This window comes from Anguilla anguilla, chromosome 13, assembly GCF_013347855.1.
Source record: "Anguilla anguilla isolate fAngAng1 chromosome 13, fAngAng1.pri, whole genome shotgun sequence".
In the NCBI taxonomy this organism is placed as follows: Eukaryota; Metazoa; Chordata; class Actinopteri; order Anguilliformes; family Anguillidae; genus Anguilla; species Anguilla anguilla.
Genome location: NC_049213.1, coordinates 9847338 through 9873222, shown reverse-complemented (window position 1 = coordinate 9873222; position 25885 = coordinate 9847338).

Below are 25885 nucleotides of genomic sequence, written 5' to 3'. Positions count from 1 at the left end.
TAGCCGGCAGCTTTTCGCCAGGCTTAACCGCAGAAACCCCAGCTCCGGAGAAAACGCTGAGAGAAAGAGTCCAACTCTCCTCCTCCAGTTTCCAGGATATTACTGGATTCATGGGTTTTCCAGGGAATTCGTTTCTTCTCCGCGGGCTGCTGTTCCCCTTTTCCTGATCCCAGGAAACACCTTCCCCCTCGGCACTGTGACTTGGCACTGCGACTCGGCACTGTGTCTTAGGGGCACTTCCTCAGGCCCACTACCCCTGTGGCTCCAGAAGCTGCTCTGCTCTGAGCCAAGATGGAGGAGAACAGCCAAGTGCTTTCAATCATTAAAAGTACGAGGAGTCCCCCTGAGGCAGAAGTGCTCCAGACACTAACAGCACTGGTTTAGACGATTAAAGGGAAACATTTCTGACGCACAGGCCAACGTCAATTCAGCGTCTTTCATTCCCTTAGCAGGCATTCTTACCCAGTTTTTTTTTACATACTGACTATTGGCAAAGTGGAAAACTCTAGAAGAGATCAGAAACAATGTTAATTTATGATTAGTCGATCATTGACTGGATTAAATTATTTATTAGACAAATAAGTGATTGGCACATTAACGATTAGCTTTTATTGAGCTGAAACATGTTATACTGTTTAGTTTAGTTATAGATGCGTATATTATGTACTGACTGTAGTAGGCCTGTGATTGGTCTCCGTAATCTGTGACCTGATCCATCTCTGCCCTCCCTCTATGTGATGCGACCCAGTTGTTTACTGTATGAAAGGCAGTTGTGATCTTTTGTCTGAGTACACACTTTCTGCTTGACTGCCTGACAACACACACCATAGTGATTTAGGTCTCATGAAATACAACCTTTTTGTGATTTATTATTTTATGGTAGTTTATGTATTCCTTTCAAATGAGGGTTTGATAGTTTTATTAAACTTACTTCTATCTTATCGAGAGCTTTTGAAGTCTTGATGGATCAGTTTGTACCACTACCCAAACAGCTGGGTGTTTTCTGAAGGAAGTCACATTCAGCACCTTGCTCAAGGCATTGATGCAGTGGCAGTGCCCCACGTGGGACTTAAACCTGTAGCCTCTTGAGTTCCCAGAGCAGTTCCATAACCACTGCAGACAAATTTGTATACTGAACAAATGCACCATTAGCACAAGATATTCTGTCAGCAGCTAATTGCTGTGCGATGCTAACAGCACTGGTTTAGGCAATTAAAGGGAAACCTTTCTGATAATTGTAATGTTGCTACAAGGAGCGGTTTATGAAAGGATTAAAGCATGAATATACAAAATGCTTCTGTAAAATAGTGCCTCTTTCATCCTGATGACAAAAAGGCACTAATAAGACATTAGCAATGGACACGTTTTATGTAACAGTAAAACATAATAGAAAAGATTATTGTTTTCCTCTCTCCTACCAGTTGTGTTCTGTGAGGTTCGACAGCCTGACAGCCTTGTTTCTCATATCTGAGCCCACATTGAGGATGCACCCCCCCCCCCTTTCATTACAGGCTATGCTAAGTGAGGTTGGCAGCGGGCGTGTGTGTGGTGCCAGACTGCAGGGGGAAATAGGGGTGAGAGTTGGGGTGGGGGGGGGGGCACAGCCCTGTCCCACCTCTTTGGCACTCGTCGGTTTGTGACTTGTGAAAAGCGCCGTGCCGGCGATTGTAACTGAGCGGGACACTCGTCAGGGGTCCGGCCGTGAGACTCCCTGACACCTGTCACTGCCGGTTACCCTGACGACTTGCTGTTTTCCTCCCGCGGCCTCGCCTCTCGTTGCGGAGCGGAACGGAGAGGGCGGGCGGGGAGGGGCGGGGACGGGGCCGGCCTCTCCGTGCTCTCGGCGCTCGGAGCGCGGTTGGCGGGCGCGGGGCGAAGACGCGGTCGGCCGGTCGGGGCTGGGAAAGTCGGCTCGCCGGGCGCCTCGTCCTTCGCCGCGCCACGTCTGCCGCCGCAGCTCGACCCTCCGGCGCTTTCTCGGCGAACGCGAAGAGCGGAACCGAGCGCCCGCCAACAACAGGTCTGCGAGGGAGGGGGGGGGGCGGCGACGGCGGCCGTACGCACAGCCCCCCCTCAGACACGTACGCGGCGCGAAAGCGTGGCGGAACGCAAAAGTACCGTGAACTGCACGGACATTTTCGCTTTCCCAAAAGCCTGTTACTGAAGCGTTTGTGAAGGAAATGAGTCAGACACGCATCAGGCGGTTCACAAGGAAACGCGTACGCAACACCCGACCTGGTCTTCAGACGTCAGCTGGAGCGTGACAGGTGACACGTTGGTTTTCAGAGGCAGAGTTTAAGCTAAGCGGCGTGGGACAGGGTCTGATGGTGTTATGAAGCGTTAAGGGAGAGAGAGAGAGAGAGAGAGCGGGGGGAAAAAAATCTTGTTTGGTTCAGGAACCATTTAACAACTTCCTCTGGAAATTGAAAAAGGAAATAGTTTTGGGATGGACTGCAAGGAGGAAGGAGGAGGGGGTGAAACCCATATGAATACCAGATGAAACGAACGAGCAGCCAAGCTCGGCGGCTCTGAGTTGGGGGATTGGGGGGGGGGGGGGGGGACGAGTTGGGGAGGGGGGTGGTGGTGGAGGATGGGGCATCAGCCCATGGTTGGTGTTTATGAGGTCATTTACCAAGCCTGTGTTTCCTCTTTTCAGCTTTCTTCTCCACTAATTGCTTCCATCCACATGTAAGAGCTGAGCATATGAACTGCAGAGAAACTCAATCACCCAATCACCACCACCACAGCCCCCCCCCCACCCTCCCCCCATTCCCATCAGTCCATCTCAGCTGTCTTAGCCCACTGGTTTAACAGTCATCTCACCTGGACAACTCAACCCAACCCAACCCATCCCAAGAGCTGCACACTGCCAAAGCTGCCAATTACAGCTTTGGCTGACTTGAAAATGAACAAAGATGCAAAATAGCTGCCACTTTAATGCATTAAAATACAAACAATTGATACTACTTAAAATATTCATGAGCAATTTATGAATCTACATTTTTTAAAGGATGATTAAATTCACATCAGATGGACAACAGCAGGGCCTTGGACAGCGAATTGGGCTGGATAACCTAGCACCAGTCAGCGTTCCGCACACACTTGCTGTGTATTTCAGAAAAAACAAGAACGAGTTTAACGACTAGTCAGAGTAAAAGGAAATTTGCTCAATGACATAACTGAATAGTAACCAGAAACTCTAATAGGTCACTAAGAGAGTGCTTTCTTCGTCTTGGATTGCTGTGTCCCCCGATTCAGCTCCAAGACTCGTCCTGTAGCCGCTTCCTGTCACTTGGTTCAGGATGTTGATTCGTTGACTGATAAGTCTGCCTGGAACATCGAACCCTTTGAAGACCATCGTCCTGGAAACAGTGTGCAACTACCAAACTGGAAAAATATATAACAGCCTCCCAGTAATGAGCGCTCAGGGAACGTTTGAGATAAACTGACTCAGCATTTAACTTTACATAAACACAGATAATTGGGATCCTGGCATGGGATTCTTAATTGCTGGTCAAGAAAGAAACTCTGTTTATCTTATAGCCATGCAAAATGGCTGCAGAAAAAAGTTACCCCCCCCCCCCCTCCCCCCACCAGTGAAAGAAAAAGGATTAAATACCAAACACTTTGCTAAATTGTGCATTTAGCGATTAAAGTTTTCGGCAAAAGCATGTGAATCAATTTTGTCAGAAAATATTTCTGGCTTAAATATTGATGATAAAAAAACAAAATCAAACAAAATTGATAAAATCTATCTAGTGTAATTTCAGCTTATTAGTATTAGTACTAAACCTTTAACTCGTTGAGGGGGCAAATGTAATTTTAAGCACAGAGTAAGCACGTCCTCAAATAAATTGGGTTGGGGGAAAATATATCTGATGCAGTCCTATTTCCAGAAATAATTCAATTTAATCGGGGTACTGAAAGTTGCTTTACGTAATGCGTGGTCTCAGGCAACAAAACCCAGATGTTTTCGCGCTGAAAATGTGTTTATGAAAAAATTAATATCGGGACTGACGGCAGCTGCATGAATGCTCAAGTGACTTTTCTGGTGTTTGTCTGTTCACGTCATGGTTGTCCGCGTCATTTTTTCCACTATTACAGTGTTGTGGAAAAAGTATTTGAAATCAGGAAGGGGGAAAATACTTTTTTCACAGCACTGCACGCATGATTATCCATTTCACTTTGTGTGAATGAGAGGTTATTGCTATTGTACTATGTGTTGGAGGGGGACTGAATGTTCGATAAAATAATGCAGTAATGTTAAGATGTTTAAAATGAATTCCTGTTTTGGGGTCAGAGATGAGTATCAGAGCAGAAGGACTCTGTTCAGAAGTAGCGTCATATTTGTGTTCAAATCTTACTCGAGAGGGCAGTGACACAGCACCGACCCTGAGGCACAAGCAGGCCCAGAGCAAGCCATTCTCTATAGTGAGACTCAGGCTTAAGAGTTAGACTCAGGCTCTATAGTGAGACTCAGGCTTAAGAGTTAGACTCAGGCTCTATAGTGAGACTCAGGCTTAAGAGTTAGACTCAGGCTCTATAGTGAGACACAGGCTTAAGAGTTAGACTCAGGCTCTATAGTGAGACTCAGGCTTAAGAGTTAGACTCAGGCTCTATAGTGAGACTCAGGCTTAAGAGTTAGACTCAGGCTCTATAGTGAGACTCAGGCTTAAGAGTTAGACTCAGGCTCTATAGTGAGACTCAGGCTTAAGAGTTAGACTCAGGCTCTATAGTGAGACTCAGGCTTAAGAGTTAGACTCAGGCTCTATAGTGAGACTCAGGCTTAAGAGTTAGACTCAGGCTCTATAGTGAGACTCAGGCTTAAGAGTTAGACTCAGGCTCTATAGTGAGACTCAGGCTTAAGAGTTAGACTCAGGCTCTATAGTGAGACTCAGGCTTAAGAGTGAGACTCCAAAGTGAGACTCAGACTTAAAAGGCGTCCAGAGGCGAAAGTCACATGAATGAATATGTGACCATTTCAATATTTGTTTTGTTAAATTGACCAACTAAAATGTTACGCAAAATGAAAAAAACAAAACATCTTCAATTTTCTTTTTTTTTTTTTTCTAAAATACCACTTCATGATTCAATGACTGGTGACTGAGTTCTATTGTCAAAATGAATCTTTTCCACAGTTGACGCCTATAACATACAGGAGAGAGTTACAGGAGTTTCCTTCTTGCGTCTGATTTTTAAACCCTTACACAGACAGTGAGAAAACCCAGAGCCCGTTCAGCTCGAGAAAGCAAACCCAGTGTAACGTAAGCAAATGCTTTACAAATTAAAGCTAATTCACAGAATGGGCTTGCTGTGGCACAGCCGCTACCCGAGGTCAGGCTTAACAGCAGCCTGTGCCACCGCAGATTAGCAGCTCTATGTGGGGGCTGTGCTCACAGGGAACCACAGGCCGAGGCCACAAAATAGCAGCCTGCGCCACCACTGCCAACAAGGCACCACTCCCTTTCACCAGGGCCCAGAGGAGGGTGCTCTGGGGTTATCTTTCTCTCTCCCTCACTCCCTCTCTCTTTCTGTCTCTCCCCCCCTTCTCTCTCTCTCTCTCTCTCTCTCACTCACTCGCTCTCTCTCAATTTCAATTAGTGTGCTTTATTTGCATGACAAATGTACCAAGCACAGGTCAAAAGAATGAAAAAGAACTGAAGAGAATAGTAACAACTACAAAAACTGTACAATCTGAGTTATAGCTACATGCAATTTAAAAGCATAGCCTACTGATGATATGACAAAAGAAAACAGAGGAAATGTACTGGATAGTTTTTCTCATTCCCCCTCTCACTTGCTCTCTCTCTCTCTCACTCACTCTCTCTTTCTCTCTCACTCCCATACATTTGTAAACAGCATACTGCAACAGAAATACAATATCCGTACATAAATACTATACATAACCCCCCCCCTTTCCCCTTTCTCTGGCTGGATTCTGCACTACAGTGAAGAGAAAAAGAGGGATTAAGGGCAGGGTGGAGGAACCGTGACAAACTCTGGGCGGCGACGTGATGAGTCACAGGGACCGTCTAATCAGGGTGGAGGACTTCATGCAAAGCAAGCGACAGTACGGATACTAAACAAAACCTGCAGCCCTGAGCAGTAGGGCGCTGCAGTTAATGCTGGCTGTTACGAGCAGGTAAAGTAGAAACGCTCACGAATGTCTCAGCTTCCCCGTTTAAGCACAGCTCTTTAATCAAACACGCAAGCAATTCTGAGATAAAAGCAGCGACCTAAGGTTTCTAAGGGGGGCAGCACAAAGACACTGTTATGACAGCAGCCGGCATTGCATAACTGAAAGAAGCCGAGCCAGGGCTGGGCAACAGATAGTTGTTTTTTTATTACACGATGTTCGTAGATACTTGCCTCATAACCGGACAAAATCTGTCTCTCTTTTTTTTAAACATATTTTTGGTCTGTGGGAGGAAACCCATGCAGACACGGGAGAGCGTGCAAACTCCACACAGAAAGGCCCGGGCTGGGACTCGAACCCAGGACCTTCTTGCCTGTGAAGCAACAGTCCTACCCACTGCACTGTGTCTCTTTCGAAGTCACTTAGATCTTTTCCTCTTGCCATCGTAATCTGAAATCAAGGTAAAATGGGCCTGCTCAGCATTTTTATACATGGCCACAGAGCATGATTGGATGGCAATTACTTAATTGTATCATGCAAAACACCTGTATAGAAACATCTACATTTGTTATGTTCCTCAACTCATATTTTCGTTTTTTTTGTCACCTGTCTGAAATAATAAAAAATATTTTAAATTCACTGAATAAAAAATATTTGCTTCTGTGTTGAGTTGGTCAAGGAATGAGATCAAAGCCATAAAATAAAATGGCATCCAAACACCTCTTTTATTATGTCATGAAGTTTGTGATCTTGAGGACCAGACTGAGCATATGCAATGAACTGCTGTGGACAAGAGCCAAGACATGCACACAGCTAGGGCGCTAACATCCCACTGTTTTCAGTTAGCTGCAGTTTGTCATGGGTTAGCTTAAAGAACTGCCTTAAGAACAGAATCTCCTAAATAATACATCATAAGAGAACTGTTCTTCATTCATGCTAGTTCACTATTGCCCATTAACAAGAAAAATCACACCCAGTTATTATATCAGTATGACTATAATGACATATGATAACGGAAGAGCAACATGAATCATTGTTTTTCTGCATTATGTTAAAATGAGGCATCCCCGGGCCTGTTTTTTTTACAGTGCAGATAAAGTTTCAGGTATGCCTGTGAGCTGTAGGCTTGTCACAATTACAGACTACTGTGTGCTGCGTAGCAGGGCAATTTGCCAGCCAGGGTGATTTGCTTACCGGGATGGTTGCCTACTATGGAGATCCTCTTACAAGGCCGGCTGTTCCACCTACCAGGATGACCCACCTACCTGGGTGATGTTCTAACAAGGGTGGTCTACCTACCAGGATGATCTTATGAAAGCGATCCACCAACCAGGTAGATCTTACAAGAGTGATCTACATACTAGGATGATTCACCTACCAGGGAGATATATGTGACACTCTCACATAGGTCTGTCGACCCCTCCTGCTCACACACACAGAACCTGACACACACTGTGATCGAGACCCCTCTCCCACCCAGCCCAGCTATCGTGAAAAAAAACACCACATCTCTCCAAGGTCTCTCCACATCTTCCCTAACGGTGAGTTGTAGTGAACGCTGGCAACCCGTTGTTTGGCCTAATAAGCCTCCCCTAGCCACCCAACTCTCTTCCTCTTTCTCTCTCTCTCTCTATGGGCGTGTCAGCTGAATGCTTTAGACTGCTCCTGTCATCGCTAAGGCTCGGCTAGCATGCAGGGAGGCATTTATACATAACGACTTAACCCGCCCACATGCAGCCAGCACAAACCAGGGACATGACCTGTCATACGTAAATAAAACGTCAAACATGCTTTGGAGATTAAAAATACGTTGTTTTTCAAAGTTAGGTATTAATCCTATATTAATGGCGGAATGTGGCAAAAAGGCAATCCTTTAGATATCAATCTTCGGATATCAGCCAGCAGTGCCCGAGAGCCCAGAGTTGACACGCATACTGGCATTCAGTAAACCTGTCCTGAGGTCAGATCTTTACCGTGTGGTGCACCCAGCACATGTGCATGGCTGAAAAACTAATTATAATTAGCTGTAATTTATTGACATGGTGATTGCCATTAAAACAGAGCTGTTGGGAGTGTTCTGCCCTATTAATTAAAAGAAACTAGTCGATTAATGTTCCCCACAGGCCTGGATCTAACTACATCTTCACAGAGTCTGCTAATTGGGGTTATCTTGAAAAACGCTATTTCTCATACCACTATATATTTCTACAGCAACATAACACTCTCACCATTGATGTACATCCATTTGCAGCCACCATCCGACAGACCGGCAAGACGAAAGGAATTGAAACCTCAAACGTTACATGTAAAATCAGCCTATATGCAGATTACATCCACAGAATTCACCAACCTTACTAGAAGTTTTCAGCCTGGTAAATTCTCCAATCTCGCGGGTTGCTCCGCAAACTGGTCAAAATCTACAATTCTCTCTCTCTCAAAGGAAGCCCTTAGAATGCTGTGCCCCAATCACTCCTGGGTGACATACCAACAGGCAATACCAAATATCTGAGTATTAATGTTTCCACTAATCTGTCTGAATTTGCTGATCGCAAATCACATCCCACTATTCAAATCGGTTGACTGACATGACCTTCAAGCCTGGAATTATCTGCCTCTCAGTCCAGTTGGTCACATCTCAGTGGTAACAAAATGAACATTCTACCAAAAATGATCTCTTCACAATGATTCCAGGTCAACCAGCACCCAACTGGTTTTCCTAGCTATTCCTCAATTACTAAATTGTCCTAGAAATCCAGAATCAAACTAACCACCCTCTTTTCCTAATTTTCTCAATTACTTCCTTGCCAAACAATGACATTTTTTACATAACAAATATTTAGCAGACGCCGTTATCAAGAGTGACTTGCAAAACTTTTACATAGCATTTACATTTATACTGCTGGATATATGCTGAAGCAATGCAGGCTAAGTACCTTGCTCAAGGGTACAACCTGTTTCTTATTACCCATTATACTACACTACCACCCCTTACATCTTACATCTTGAAATAGCTTAATCCAGATCCTATCCAGAATTCATGGCTATAAATTAAACATTGAGATAAAATCAATAGAAAATAAGATAAGATGCAATCCTTATGAATGACCTACAGTTCTGCTATAGATGAGTAAAAAACAAACAAACAGACAAACACACAAAAAAAACGTTTGCTTCAACAACACTGCAAACCAGTAACACTGACAGCTTGGTGGAGGATTAATAAATGCAGTAACCACACCCTACAAATCAAAATTTAATAATAAATAAAAACAATTAATTTGGCACATGGATTCACACACAAAGATCACATCTTCCAAAACCACAATTTTCTAATATTCCAGAAATTGATCCAAAAATATTGCATCAGGACAGCCTTCCATGCAACAATACTTGCATGTTTAAAATGTTCAGAAAAACAAAATAAATCTAACAAATAACTCCCAGAACCATGCCAATACTAAAAAATATATCCAGAACAAAAACTAAAATCTTACCTAAATTTTCATAAACTCTTAGCCTACATAGATTCCATTTAATCTTTTTCCTTATCTTTAATTGGGAAAAAGATCTCCATATCCACACAGATGGCAGCTTTTGGAAACAAATCTGCACAAATACTTTCACTATGACCATTAACCCAAAAACACAACTTATCCAATTTAAGGTTATTAATAGAGCACACAACAAAAATGGCTAAAATAGGTTTTGTGACCTCTGAGAGATGCATACATTACACCCACAGCACTCTCGTGTACATCCACACTTTATGGAAATGCCAACCTTTTCTAAACTTCTGGTCAGACTACTAAACTGTCTTCATTATTTGGGTACAGCATTCCAAACCGTGAATTTCTGTGCCTGCTGGGTAAAAGCTCTTCGACCCACCACCCAAACATCTGAACAGTCTGTAGACTCTTCAACTGCCGCCAATAAAGTAGTTCTACTCACCTGAGAAAGCAGAAAAAAATCTCTATTATTCAATGAATTGACTACATTTTTATGTAAGAAGTAGCCAGAACAATAAAATATTAAAGCCAACATTTCTCAGAAACCTGGTCCATTATCCTCCAATCACTTTTAATCTCCCACTTATTCATGTCTCAATTATCATACATCACACTCACACTGATTTATTACAGATCCCAGATTATTACCATACATTACATTAGATACATAACACTCCCCCAATGAAATCCCTTTATGTAGTCAATTATCACTGTCCTTTTTATTAATACTTGTACTATCATTAAGTTATCTTCTGTTTGTTTAAATGATTTGTTTAGTTTTTTTTATTACTGTTTTATTGCTTCTAACAACTCTTTGTCCTGTTTTCTATCTGGTTGCAATTATTTGTTTACACATTTGTTCGATGTTTCCTGTTGTTGTGTCCCTACTACATGTTTGTCTAAAGGTTTGCCAAACTCTTTCCAACTTCTTCTTTTCTGCCTGTATAAACATCCTAATGTTTGGCACACAAATGTCCATGCGTTGTGTTCACTGAAGGTGATTGCGTGTGTGTGAGTGTGCTTGTGTGTGCATAAATGAATGTATGTATCTGTGTCTCAGTTATTTTTTTCTTGTCTGTTTTGAAATCAATATCACAAGTTGTTGTGAGGTGAGGGGGGAGGGCATCGAAGCAGCTTACATTTTATGCTTTGTATCTCAATTACCTCAAATGTATAAAGTTGTCCTTCTAAGAGGAGGTGGAGGATGGGAAACTATAGTTAAAACAGGCAAACAAAACAGTTAAACAGTAAGTCAAATTAGTGAAAAGGAAAATGAATGAACTCACTAATTATTTATGTTATTCTGATAATTCTGTGAATGGTGTGTGTGCCCTGCGATAGATTGGCGGCCTGTCCAGGGTGTATACCTGCCTCTTGTCCAATGCACATTGGGATAGGCTCCAGCACCTCCCACAAACCTGACCAGGATAAGCGGGTATAGAAAATGTATAGATGGATGGATGATAATTCTGATAAGTATTAAATAGTTTTAAAATGGCAAGTGACCATTTCTATTTTATTGTTTCTCAGAATTTACAGCCTAAACTAATTCTGACAATAGAAATTATTTTTAAAAGATAATCATGATATTTGAAATTATTTCAATAATGTTCGATCTAGCTAAAATAATAATAGGCACAATTACATTTGGGGAGAGAGGGGGAGAGTGCCCTCTAGTGTTCACAATTTGGATAGACAACTTGGCTTGTAGCAGATTCACTTCGGCAACGTTTTCTCTCCGCCATGTCACCATCCATGAAAATCATGTACTCATTTGGGAATTAAAAAAAATAAAAAATACATTTTATTGTATTGCATTTTACTAAATTGAAGATGATTTCTTGTGTAGAAAAAGTAACTGATAAAGATTTGAAATGCAATGGAATTAAATGGAAAGTAATGTCATATGTAACAGTCCCATTTTTTTATTTTTTATTTAACATTTAAAAAGCATACTCTGGCCTGAATATATAATAGGTGTGTGTCATTCAACTTGACATAAAAATAAATGCCTTCTTTTTTTCTTTACACACAAACATTTGTACATGAAGATGTAAAAAAGGACAAAAAAATAGTTTCAGAATCCAGGCCTTAATATTTGGTTATAAAGGGTAATAATGAATTATATGACATTTCACTTATGCACGCACGCACGCACGCACGCACAAACACACACACAGAAATGTAAAACAGCAGCAAAAGCAGGAAACAATTACCTACATAGAAGACATTCTTCATTTAGCATACAACTAGCAAAGTCTACTTGCTCCTTTTGAATCTGCTTGAAGGCGGTCATTGGGTGAAGGGTCCACGCATAGTGTAATATTCAGCATTACATCTACTCTGATAGAGTACATTGTACCGCCTGTGGACTCACATAAACTCCGGAGGAGTTAAACTGGTGCCGAGGGCTTCACTGTGCGCCTGAAACAGGTAGGGTGGGGCTCAGGTGGGCCTCCTCCGCCTCCACCCTCCACCATTGTCATGCAGAGACGGTGGGGAAGAGCCAGCAGAATGCAGACATCACGCAGAGGTAAGTGCAGGGTGGAGCGGGTCACTGAGGTCACCACCCCCTGTAATTATCACCAAGACCCCGCCCACTGGAGAAGAGCGACAACACAGCCCCTCCACCCCCACCACCCCCAAAAATAAATGTCCCCAGTGTGGAATCTGAATGAAATTTATCACATTTGTTCCACCAAACTATGTGACACAACACTGACTTGAGCGACTGTCCACCGTCACCGTGTATGTGTAACTTCTTTGGAGGGAAATGTGGAGCGTATTTTCTGCTGTGGATTGGCCAAAGCTTTTCCAAAGGAGTGCGCAATGTGCTAATTCTTCCGAATAAACTTTTACTTTTAGAATCGCACAGCAACTGTCTAGTTTGGAAGACTTTTATTTACCGCCTCTGTAATTGTGTTAGATCAGTGTTTGCTCACTATGGAAGTTGGAATAAAATAAAATGCATGTTGCACATAAGCTATCTAAAAAAAAAAAAAATCTAAATGCAAACTTTCTCATTAATCCTTAATTGGCAAAGGGTTATGAAATTTAGCACTTAAAATATAAAAAAACATACTGAGCTCCTTCATATCTTTACAGTAACAAAGGGCAGTTTACTGTATGTGGGACCATACAATGTAGAAAATTCGGCTTTTTAATTTGATTAATTCTGTCACTTCACCGAATAAACACTTATTTAGTAGGAAACATCCAGGGAAGACTTTAAAATGTTGTCTCCGACTGCAGAAAACTGCAAAGAGTCTCAGTTGAAAAACTAAAGACCAGAAATCAGACATTTGCTTTCCATTTTAAAGTCTTATGCAATATAATCATCTGGTAAAGATTGCTTTGAAGTGCTCAAAACATAATGGGGTTTTGTTTTTTTTAAAAGCCAGCCCTCTGTAACAATGAGATCTTTTACCCAGTTTGGACCCTCAGCCCTGTCGTGTTACCGTAGTGAGGATTTCTGTCCCCACGCTGGTGGTGGCAGGAAGGAATCTGACTTTCCGCTCCATTTTGTTTTGATCAGCTCGCTTCTCAGCGTTCACAGGGCCAGCCATTTCTCACAGAACTGTTCCCGCTTCTTCTTTATTTGAATCGGCTTTTGTCAATTAGATCGCACAATAGAAGACATTATTCCTTTTAGCACTTGTTTACTGCAAACAACACGATAGCCGTCCTCTGGAGGACGGCCTGAGGACACGGGCAGCTGAGAACAGGAGGAGGCTCCAGTGACACATCCACCCATATGGGCTCCCAAACTGGCCAGGGCTGGGCTGCTGGGCTGAGAGAAGAGTTGGACGGGAAATGGGAAATGGACGGGAGAAAATTAAAACTAAACCTTACTGAATATCTTCCAAGACTGAGGCATTTTTTATGTTAAATCCTTGAGCAATGAATACAGACAAACTCTGTTTTCTAACCGTATAGGTAAACATGCATGCACACACACCACACACACACACACGCATGCACGCACGCACAGATGCCACACACCACATGCACACACACAAAGTAAACCTGACAGAGCTATCCAATTCTGCATGAAAATCTTGATCTGGGATTATCACCTATGATGATCTACTAGCTCCCAATTAGAATCGCTCTTACACACGCACACACACACGCAGCCACACACGCGCGCGCGCGCACACAAACGTCGCGGTCGGATTGCTCCCACAAAAAATGGGGCGGCCTGTAAAGTTTGCGTGACTGCACTTGCTCCAATTGAGCCCTTGATTGACAGCTCGAGTCTGTTGTCCTCTTATAAATAAGCGGTGCTGTCAGTGGTCCCTGGTCTCCGGGGAGTCAAGTCAGCAAAGGCTCTCTCTTATCTCTCAGAAAAGCTGCAAGCCCCAGGGCCCAATCAGCCTACTCAATCTCTACTCATTTCACATAAAAAGAAAAGGCAGCAGGTAAAGTCCTATAATTTGCCCAGCGGAGCTGTCTTCTTAAAGGGGCTCGGTGGCGTCCACCTTTCAGATGTGATAAACACACCTCCTATTAATCTCTGGATATCATAGTTTTAAATTATCTAGAAAAAAGAAGTTTTGGCAGAGACCAGAGAACAGAGAGCTCACTCACTTATTGGACTGAGAAACGGATGACTGCCTGCCAACAGGAGCCAACAGGCTGCTCGGCAAACCTGTGCATATATTCAGTACATTTGTACCGAATTTAAATCCATGGGAGGAGCATAAAGACTTCATGATACAGAGGATATTTTTGGGCCCAAATATGTTTCTCTGCCTTTTCCCCCCTTCATCATCAAATCATCAGATCATCACAAAGCAGACCCACCCACGACAATTTTATTTCTGTATATAATTTACATTTTAGCATTACAGTGACTTCAAAACTGCTTTATGTGTATATATATATATATATATATATATATATATATATATATATATACACACACACACACAAACATACTCAATGTGACCCTATATGTGCACAGTATATATCAACAGCCAAAAAGGACTATTTTTCAATTTGACTATACATTCTCAAAAAATCACAGGGACATTGAAATTAATGTAAAATTCTGAATGATACTGTGGATTCTAAAAAACGAACAAACATACAAGCAAACAAACAAAACAAACAAACAGAAAGTAATGAATTAAATTCACATAACTTGATTATCTCACGGCTCTTTGCCCATTGCGACCTGTTTGAGCGCACGCTCGCAAATTCAAATTTCTTTACAGCTACTATAATCCCCACCTCTCACTTTGGGACATAAGAAGTTTTTTTAAAATATGCCTATAAAGATTAACCATCTATGCAGAAAAAAAAAATCATAAATAAGACAAAGAACAGCTCTGGATGTAGCGAACTCAAAGCCAATATTTCAGAAAGCCTGCCGGCGATGGCATAACTAACTCTTTGACATATTCAAAGTCTGGCAAAGTTCCAAAAGCCTTAAAGTCAGCACAGTTTTTCCCTGGTTTGGAAGAGGAAGAAGATGCTATTATATTTTCTTGACACTTTCGGTTTGCACACCTCATCAATGTCATTAATATCTGAAAATGTAGCTTACATCTGGTCAATGAAACACTTCACAGCCAATAAATCATTACATAATGTATAAATATGGTTTCTGGGAAAACGAAAACAAAAGAAAACAAAAAAACCCTCCGGATCCACTTTCATAATACTCATTTGAAATAATCCTACCAAACCAATGGATTAAATGAATGGATGACTGGGGTTGTTTGTGTTCTTTTTTTGGTTATATAGCCTTTGACATTATACACCATGAACTATAAAGGGGAAACACACCTCTGTGGTACTGGACAAACAAAACTGTTGCAGCTCAAAAATTAGTTATGAGACAGAAGACTATTTGTCACGCTAAGCAGTATCAGGTCAGTGAACCTGCAATTAACCTGTGGTGTTTTCAAAGATGCAATAGCCCACACAACCCTGCTTTCTTAGCTGGGGGATTGCACTTTTGAAAGTGGGAAAATTGTCAGGAAGTTGAGTACTGAGAGTAGTTTTTTTCCTGATGGAGCATATTTCAGGCTCATTAGGTTAGAGAATGAAATAGTAACAGTGGAACTCAACTTCTTGAGTGCTTTTTTATAACGTTTTGGTCACTTATACAGTATGTGTGTCTCTTTACATTTTCTCCTCATTTCACTGTATGCAAGTTAACGCAAAGGCCGTTAAGATCAACTACTTTCTGTTGGTTTTTAAATGTGAAATTAAAAGATTAATGTTCTGACATTTGATATGAAATCAGATTATGCATGCATGCATATTTGTTTGAAAAACAGATGGGTTGTGTAGTGATGTAACTTAATGTGCTGCTACAACAGTAGCTGTCTAGCATTCAAGTGTTTTTTCCTTGTATTTGAATGTAACAGTTTTGTTGTTACATTTTAAATATTAAACATTACATTTCCACACGTATGTGCATTTAAGAAAAACTGCCTTTTTTCAAGTGGGCTTGAATGTTACAACACCACAAAGCTCTCCTCCTACGTAGAATGTAAATAAACAAATATCAGTAAACTTTACAGCACAATGTAAAGTTTAAAAACTATATAAACATTTTCTGTCTAAATATCATTAATTTTTATGTATCATTTTATGTATCATTTTATGTATCAATTTTTTAACCACTGTACATAATTATTCTAATTAAGCCCAAAATGCTTCTATTAAGCTTAATTGATAAGAATGCATTTAGATATGCGGTAGGATAACTGTTTTAATTTCACTAGCATAATTTTACAATAAACACAAATAAACACAATAAACAAAGATAATACTTTTCTTTTGAACTCTGAGATGCCTGAAACATATTAATTTAATATTGTGTTCGTTTGTGCTAAAGTCATTTCACCTCATTCAAGAGGGCACTACTGCAAACCTCTCTGCTGTACCTGAGCATTTTGGAGTTGACAAGAAAGAATAAGTCACAAATAGGAAAAATGCTAGATATGAATATTACATTGCACACGTTCTCAGTCGCAGTAAGAAAAAATGTGAAAATATATCTAACAAATGTTAAACAAAGTACTGGACTTCCCGTAAATAAAAAAAGCTTATCTGGCAAGGTTATGGTTTCTAAAACCTGGCTTTCGGTTAAATCGCGCTCTCTCCAAATCACACTAAAAACAAACATTGCTGCACATTGCACAAGTAGTTTTCTCAAGGAACGGGCCATTTTCCAAACACAACAGGCTGATCCTGACTCTGGCACATTTGTGCACCAGAGATTCTGCTAATAAAGTGTCACTCAGTGCTTCCCCATGAGCCCGAGCATGTCCTGCTTTGATACTCAGATCCAAGCTTTAATCCATTGTGAAATGCGGTTCAGCCCTTTCCTTGTGTGGTGTGGACTGCGTGCAGGAAATACCTCCGGAGGCCGAGGTCGTACTCCTGCTGTAATCGGGCCTCAGTAAACCAATCGCACAGAAGCCGCGCGTGCTAATCCATTCAAACACGACCAACTGCCCGTAGATGTAGATGAGAGCCACCAGCGAAAGGTTTGACAGTGGTTATTTTTAAAAAGTCGGGATGAATTATTTGGTTGTGCCTACACTAAACCAAACGTTTTATGATAATTATGAGACTAAGCCGAATGATGCAGCGATACAATAAGGCTCTCTTAAAAATAGGTACAAAAAGAAAAGCGTCCTAAAATGGCAACTCAGTGTAATTTTTGCAAAACTATTTATTAATAGTAGTTTGGAAGGGAACTGAAGGTAACAATGAAACGTGCAGTGTTGTAACATTTTAAAAAAAGAAAAAAAAACCTGTGATGATATGCCATTAAGCAAAATGGGCAAAGGGTGTCGTCTTGCAAGCCTGTTTGCGTGTTTTGCAGGTGAGCTCTGGATTGACATGACAGGAAGTGTCTCTTGCTGGGGCCTTTGAATTCTTCATTCTATAAAATGGTTAGTTTTAGTGGCCAGGTGTCCACACTTTCCTCCAGGTAGGGGCCTATTTATGAATCTCAGACCATAATTTGATCAGTCTAATTATTTTTATACCTCTTTTAATTGAATTGTGTACAATATAGCACAATAAGCCCAATGTGAATATGGGACTTTTATTCTTCAAGATATGCATAGCTATTTCTGACTAACTTTTTATTATTATGCTGTGATATCAGAGAGTTAATAGTCCTTCAATACATCGAAAGCCTCTCATTGAAAAAAATTAACAGCGTGTAAAAATTCTGGGATTGCAGTTGTGGTTGGAACATAACCAGCATACACAGGGGGTCGAGCCGGAGAGCCACCGCCTTAAGCCACGGCGGATGTGGGCAGAAGAAAGCCCGATATCAGTTTTTATTTGAGATTGGGAATATCTTAATCCCTGCAATTCAATTTTGAGCACTCCCCCCACCCCCCATTTCTCCTTTCTCCATCTCCTCACAGACCTGACAAGGCTGAGATTCCCCCGGAGGCAGGCGTGCACCACAGCCTCCTGCCCCCCCCCCCCCCCTCCCGCCTGTCACCGGGAGTAAACAGTGCAGGCGAGAACACGCTTTTATTTCAATTTTAATATTACGGTTTCGCCGTAAATCACGCACCTGTCAAAAGCGCAGCTTCAGCTGCGGTCGGCGATATCCGGGGTTGCCCTCCGAGCCCCTTCAGCAGGGAAGGGGTGCAGAAGCCCCACCCTACAGCTGCGCGGGACAAGAAGAGGTCTCTCCCTTTATGGACATGCAGGGGTTCTGACAAACAAGCACATTAACATGGACAAGAGTCAATAAGAATGCCCTGCAACACTGAAGGAAATGATGGAATTGTCTAAGGTTTTTGGTAATGTAATTATTAGTAAGTAGAAATTTACTCAGTCACATTATATTTTACCCACCTAATCTTTGAGCTATCGTTCAATTGTACTATTAAATATTTATTACATTTATGTTTATTTTATTATTAAGTAAATTTTTAAAAATTTTAACAAGTACATACTGTATAGCACGAGCACATACAAACACACACACACGCACACACACACACCGCTTGCCCACGAGCCCACCCCCCCCACACACACAAACACACACTCACACACACCGATGCAACCAGCTATATACATGCACACACACACACACCAAACACCCATGCACCTACCCGCACACACACACACACAAACACACACACACACCTACACGCACACACTCACACACACAAACACACACACACACACACATCAACCACCGGAGCACCTGCATCAGGACTGCAGATGTTCCATATGAAGCCAGTGCCCCTCTAAACGGATTTCTAATTATAAAAGGCATATTTCTACGTGCTGACATGATTAGCTAGCTTCTGTTTCGTTCAAAGCCTTCACCTCACCCCAGAGTGTTGACGTTGATGAATTTACAACTGGAACGCCCCGGGCAATCGCCGAGAATGTCACTTAAAAAGAAATAGCTGGCATGCCTCTTATTTTCTTAATGCTGTCTTTCTCTCTGTTTTTTTTTTTTTTTTTTTTTTTTGAAGTGAGCGAAGTTGAGAAGAGGGAGGGTGGGAAAACTTCACACTGGAGGTAATGTGTTAACAAGTGCCGCCGCTAGATAATTTCACTTGGAAGGTCGGCGAAGATCTGAAGCCCGTAACTTTGGACACCCAGTGACAAAACAATGCTCGTCACGGAAATGGCATTTCTGACTGAACTTTCTCCACACTTTGGCTGCGCTTTCTGCACTAACAGGCTACTTGGTTCGTCGTGTCCTTTGGATGATCACATTTTGTCAAACAGGAGCCAAAGTCTTGCCTGAATACTTGCCTGAATTGTTTTAACAAAGGAAGATTAACGTGTAGCAGTTCTCTGAATATTTGCACAGTGTATACATAATCTGCCTGAAAGGAAGAGCAGAAAGTAATTTGGTTAATAATCTTTCTGTATAATAATTTAAAAGACACTGGTTCCTCATATCCTACAGGTGCATGAATGTGTTCACATACACATTCTATACATTCCAAATAAGAACATGTACTGCCCTATAGAATTACACCGCATTAATTGGGAAAGAGATTGCAGTGAAGTGTTCCTGCAATAAATATATATCAATGCAGGCAAAATTATAATACAAAATCTATAATAGTAACTAGAACTTTTAATTAATATTAAAGTACATTCTCACAGAAACAGGTGAAATTTATTTTCTGATTTGGTGTAAATACTACACAAAGAGCTTTTAAAAAATTGGAATTCTACTCCTACTGAATTCTACTGAATAGAATATCGAATGAATATACTGTATTCTTCTCTTTATCATCTCTCAGTCAGACTTGGGAAAACAGGAGATGACTGTCTTCTCCTCTTTCTGTTCTATGGCTTTGCCTAATATCTATTATTAAGCAAAGCTCTAATTACAGCGAGAAAAAAAAAAGAATCTCAATTCACTTTTATCCTATGTTCTGTATCTCCATGATGAAAATGCTGTGTGTGGATGAATTTGCACAACAGAGCTCCATCCCCTTTAATGTGGAGCTGTGCCCAGAGGGCACAGCAGATGGGAATTGTTCTTCCCAGGTGAGACGTTTTTTTTTTACCCCCAGCGTGTCACAACCTGTCTTATAATCCCAAGGATTTGATTGGTTTGACCCTGCAGTGAAGAATGTGTCCATCTCTGATGGGACCTCAGTTTACAGCAGAAACGCTGGGAGTAGCCAAAGCAGCATTCTGGCTGGAGACGAGTTTGCCTGCTCTTGGGCTAAGCATAGCCAGCATGGGGTCTCATTAATAGTCGGGGACTCTTATTTTGAAAAGGCTGAAGGTATTACAGAGGTTTAAGTGGATCAGGAATTGCAAACTGTTCTTATTCAGCTGCTGGCATAAACACTCTCATCGTTTAGGGACACAGCCATCTCTGGGCCACAAGTTTAAAGTTTTTTTATTTTGAAAGGCATTTGTATGTCATTATTATCAAGTATTGTTATTTATGTGTCTGCAGAGATTGGTTTCCCAGTCCACAATCTCCTCGCCCCCCCCCCCCCCCCCCACTCCCAAGATGTTTAGGGCCACCAAAATCCTACAGTTGGCCCCGGCTGCTGGCTGGTTAGCTTGCTGTTCTTTTCCTGCGGTAGGGCTAACCAGCCAGGTGCGGGTCTGATGAAAAATGTTGGGTTGGGTGTTAACGGCACCATCACTGCAGGCCTTATTGGCCCCTGGGGCCACACCGCCCTCCTCTGACCCTGAAGTAGCTAAAGCAAGCGTGCCACGTGACCTCGTGCACCACGTTTACAGTCACAGAATTCACCGTAAACGAACACGCCGTGACCTTTTGATAATTCCTGGAGAGGAGTGGGATTGTAATGAAATGTTGAACAGGAAGTTAATGAAGTTTTAAACAGGTCTGTAAAATTTACATTGCGAAACAGAAATTTGGTGACGTTAGGAGGCGGCGCTTTGTGAGCGCTGGAGGCTCACTGTAGTCAGCAGCTACAAGGTCTCGCTGCCAGCATCTCATACATATTCAGGGTGGTCCGTAAGAACTGCGGCTAGTACCGTAGCATTTTAAAGTGATCGGCTCACTTTGCGAGCTCAGGGACAGACTGCGACCGCTGTGTGAGATTGTTTTGGTCCTCGTGTGAACCGTGGGTCACCGGGCCCCGGTAATGGAAACAGGCAGCCGGGCCTGAATTAAAACGTTAATCCACTTTAAGTGAAGCTCGTGTTGGGGATCCACTTGCCGTTTGGCCCCAAGTGCCCCAGAAACGGAGTGCCAGAGCGAGTAATCCCCCCCCGTAATGATAATGGGACTGGGGGGGATACCATCTTTGCAAACCCCTCGGGTTCGTGGTCTGGGATCCGGATAATCTGAGCCAGCAGAGCTGTCGCCCAAAGGGCTCAAAGTAGCGTTAATGCATGAGAGGGAATGCAATGAGCTGCAGGATCCTCCGGCTCTGTTCACCCAACCCCCCCCCCCCCCCAATTCTGTGACTCTGCCCTCATGTTTATCGGCCATCTGAGGGCGAGGTCCTTCCTCATCTCCCAATATCTCTGAATCCTCATCCTCCATCACCATCACCTGAGAAACTGCATCCTCATCCTCCATCACCATCACCATCACCTGAGAAACCAAATCCTTACCCTTTATCACCATCACCTGAGAAACAGCATCCACACACCAACACCCTTCTTCCAGGATTTTGGCCCGCAAAATATCCGTTTGCCCTTCAGGTCCAAATCATCGTTGGTTTTCTTGATGCATTGTGAAAGCTGTTTGTATAATAATAATAATAATAATAATAATAATAATAATAATAATAAATGTAATTAGTGATGTGACATTATTTGCTAAGAAATAAACTGTAGTATTCAAATGGATGCTTGCAAATTACATCTAAATTGATCATCAGAGGTAGACTTTCAATGAGGCAGACTGGCATATAGGCTACTTTCACAAACAGGAGAATCAGACTTAATTTATCCACACGACCCATCAACCCTGTCACCACAAAAGCAGCAATAATGACAGAATTTCATAATCAACCTATCCAAACTGTCTCATACGTAGTGTTGATAACTCTAATATCTAAACTGTGATAATGAATTGAATGCTAATTAATATGTCACAGAATAATACTCATGATAATTTTTGTCTTATGAATCGAGTGCACTTTAATTTGAACCTCATGAATTTCACGGTCTCTTTAAAATATTCAATGTCGTCTTTTGCAATAACAAAGGCAAAAAACTGATATTCTCGGGTTATACTCTGTGCTACAGGGAGTGAAAATGAGCAACTTTTGAAAGAAATAAATATCAAGTGGCAGTTTCTTTCCTAATTAATAATGATATGTTCATTCTATTAGAGTCAGCTTTCAATAACCACTAACCACTAAACACATCCAGCTATAGGAATAAAGGGTATTTGTAGAAACAGATTGAGCAAATATGTATACGTAGTCAAAGCTTCATACCAATCGAAAGTTTTCTGTAAGGCAGGAATCTTAAGGAAAGTGTAAAGATGAGACAGAGGAGGTTTCAAACTTACGTTATGAACTTTTCAATCTTTAAACTGGTTGGTTCTCTCTGTTTCTAACGTGTGAGAAAGAAGCATGCCAGCTATAGTATGCAAACAATTCATGCCCATTGGCAGGGCATTCCATCTCTCTTAATATTCCTGTGCTGTCAGATTCTCTCTACTTCCTGTCAAGTTAGGGCATATAAATTACATGACAGTGTTAAATTGATTGAAATTGATTCCGTTGTTATGGAGAATATACATTTAAAGATACGTAAACCTAAAGACAGCACAAATAATTCCTGTGCATTGCACAAGGTTTTAGCGTGTCAAGCAATAAGTGCTAACGAAAAAGTTAATAAAATCCACTTATGTGCATTTTTAACCACACAATCAGCACGCTCAGTCAGCACAGAGAAGTGTACATCTTATTCAATGTGGTAGGTAATATCCAAATGTAGGTAATTTCTGCATATGGTGTGAACATGCAGAATAATTTCATGCTGCAAAAATATGGTAGGCCTATTGCTACTTTCCATTAACAATCGAGATATTAATCGTGTATTCTGAATATAATTATCCTCCTACATACACGATTAACATCTCAGTTGTCAATGGATAGTAGTTAAGAGTCATGATTGTTTTAATGGTTAAATGTAAAAAATTGGTGAAGATGTTTGTACATCTGGCAAATTTGAGAAATACAGAGTGAATAATAATAATAATAATAATAATAATAATAACGTATTGCATTTCTGTAGCTCCTGCTATCTTATGATCTCAAAACACTCTCACAGTGAAGGGATTGGGAGGGGGGAGGAGGGGCACCACTTTCAAGGTGCAATGTGTATGGCTGCTAAATAACAGATTTAAAAACTGTTGGTTGCAGTCTGTTCCAAAAATAATCAGTTCCAGTCACATAGCCTGTTTATGAAACATGGACTGATTTAATATTGTTTATTTATCTATTTTAACTGGTTACTACTACTAATAGCTGCCCTGGCAAACCGAACTTGCTTGCGTATGTTTAAAACTGATATAAGGACCACAGTGGAAAATAATATTTAGGACTTTTTTGTGCTTTTTATCCTCAATAACATTTAACATATGTACTTTTATAACATTTATGAGCAAATCATGCGATGGTGTGTTTGTACATGTTTTTAGAATGATAAAAATCAAACCTAATCAAATGCTTACCTGGTATGACTTTACAATGTCACAAAGAGTTTTGCTGTCTAACCATAAAAAACCTCAGTCGTGATCGTGTCCTTTTGCTAAAATGTACTTCTATTCAGACTTGAGCAACAGCGAGAATTATGTGCTCAAATAAATAAATAAATATATAAAGTTTGACTTAATTAAATGTGTGAGACTCTGGGTGCAGATGCTGTCAGAAGTGACAGGTAATTGGCACACAATTATCTTGGCAGTTGGACACATGGTAAGTAGTGGTGAACTCTGCCTGTTAATGCAGTGACTTAGCTGGGATTCCTTCAGATGTGTCAGGGGCTGCCCAGACAGGCTCGGGGTTGAGGAGCTGTCTTCCGTTCTTCTGCTCTGAGTGTCTTTTCTTCCTCTCAGAAGGCCGTGTGTGTGTGTGTGTGTTTGCTGGTATATTTTTTATGTATATGTGCATGTGTGTGTGCGTGTGTGTGCACGCACGTGTGTGTGCATTCGCTGGTATATTTTTTATGTATACGTGCATCCGTGTGTGTGCACGCACGTGTGTGTGCGTACGTGTATGTGTGTGTGTGTATGTGTTTGTGTGTGTGTGTGCATGTGTGTTTCTGTGTGTGTGTTTCTGTGTGTGTTTCTGTGTGTGTGTGCACGTGTGTGTGCGTACGTGTATGTGTGTGTGTATATGTGTTTGTGTGTATGTGTTTGTGTGTGTGTGTGTGCACGTGTGTGTGCGTACGTGTATGTGTGTGTGCGTTTGTGTGCGCACGTGTATGTGTGTGTGTTTGTGTGTGTGTGTGCATGTGCTGGTACATTTTTTGTTTATATGCGCATCCGTGTGCACGTGCGCATGTGTTAGCGTGCATGTGCATGTGCTGGTATATTTTTTATGTATATGTGCATCTGTGTGTGTGCACGTGTGTACACGCGCTCCAGCCTAATTCTGTGTGCATATGCATTTGAGCGTGTTTATGTACTGTATGTATCTCAGGCCCGATCAGATGACTTATTTGTCATCAAGGAATGCCTCTGACAAACAAGGGCTTGCGAGAGGACTGACAGTTCAGGGCCGAGGAAGGGTGGGGTGTCGCAAATTGGCCGGCGAGAGCTTTGATCCCGTGCCTTCAGATTAGTGTCAGCCCTGATACGTGCATTGGCGGCCTCAGACACACGGCTGGCTCACGGCAGCTTTTTTTCCCCGTGTGATCTGGCTTTTCAAAAAGGCCTTCCTCCCAACGGCCAGGCAGCTCCACGGTTACCGCTCGTTTGCCGGGCTCTTACTTTTCCTGCCTCTGGGGACTGCGGTTGCCGGGGGAAACTGCGGAACCGGGTCCCCCCCCCCCCCTTGTGAGCGCGACTCCTGTCATCCATTTCAGCCGAGGACGCAGAGTGCCGCTATGCAGAGCTGGAACCGGCAGAGAAGCGCACCGAGGTCTACAGCCCAACGAGACGACGACGACAAACTAAAACCTCCGAAACAAAGGCCCATTTTGCCCCGGTCCCGGTCTTTGATGCGGTTCAGCCACTTGATCCCAGGACAGGAACGAATTGCAGATATGGTCGTGTGGATGAGGACAGATGCCAAAAATCTATCCAAATCTAATTTACTATTTCATTGTACATAATGCATAACAAATGGATTACAATCTCTATTTCTGACCAGTCTATACACATGATATTTTTATAGAAAAAGAACAGCTCTATATGCATTCTGGCCATAAAAAACACCCAGATATAATTCCCCTAAGTAATATTGCTGTAATAAATAGTGCAATGTTAGTTACATAGTTTTCAAAACTGTGTAATTGAATTAAAACACTCAGGACAGTAATATGTTATATGTTCTTAGTAACATATGCCTAGCAACATTTAGACATATGAGCAATTCATAATTTAATTTACACCACTGTTGTGTCACTATCATAAAGAACAAACAATGTTGCGTCTGAATAATTATGCATTATAATATCCGCAGTTAGTTCTATACACTATCCTAAACTGAATGTTCATTTTAATGTAGTATTTAGTCAGTATTTAACAGTGTATAACAATGATGTTTCAATAGAGTTTACTCTTAAACACTTGGCTTACATTAAACCTTAAATGTCCTAA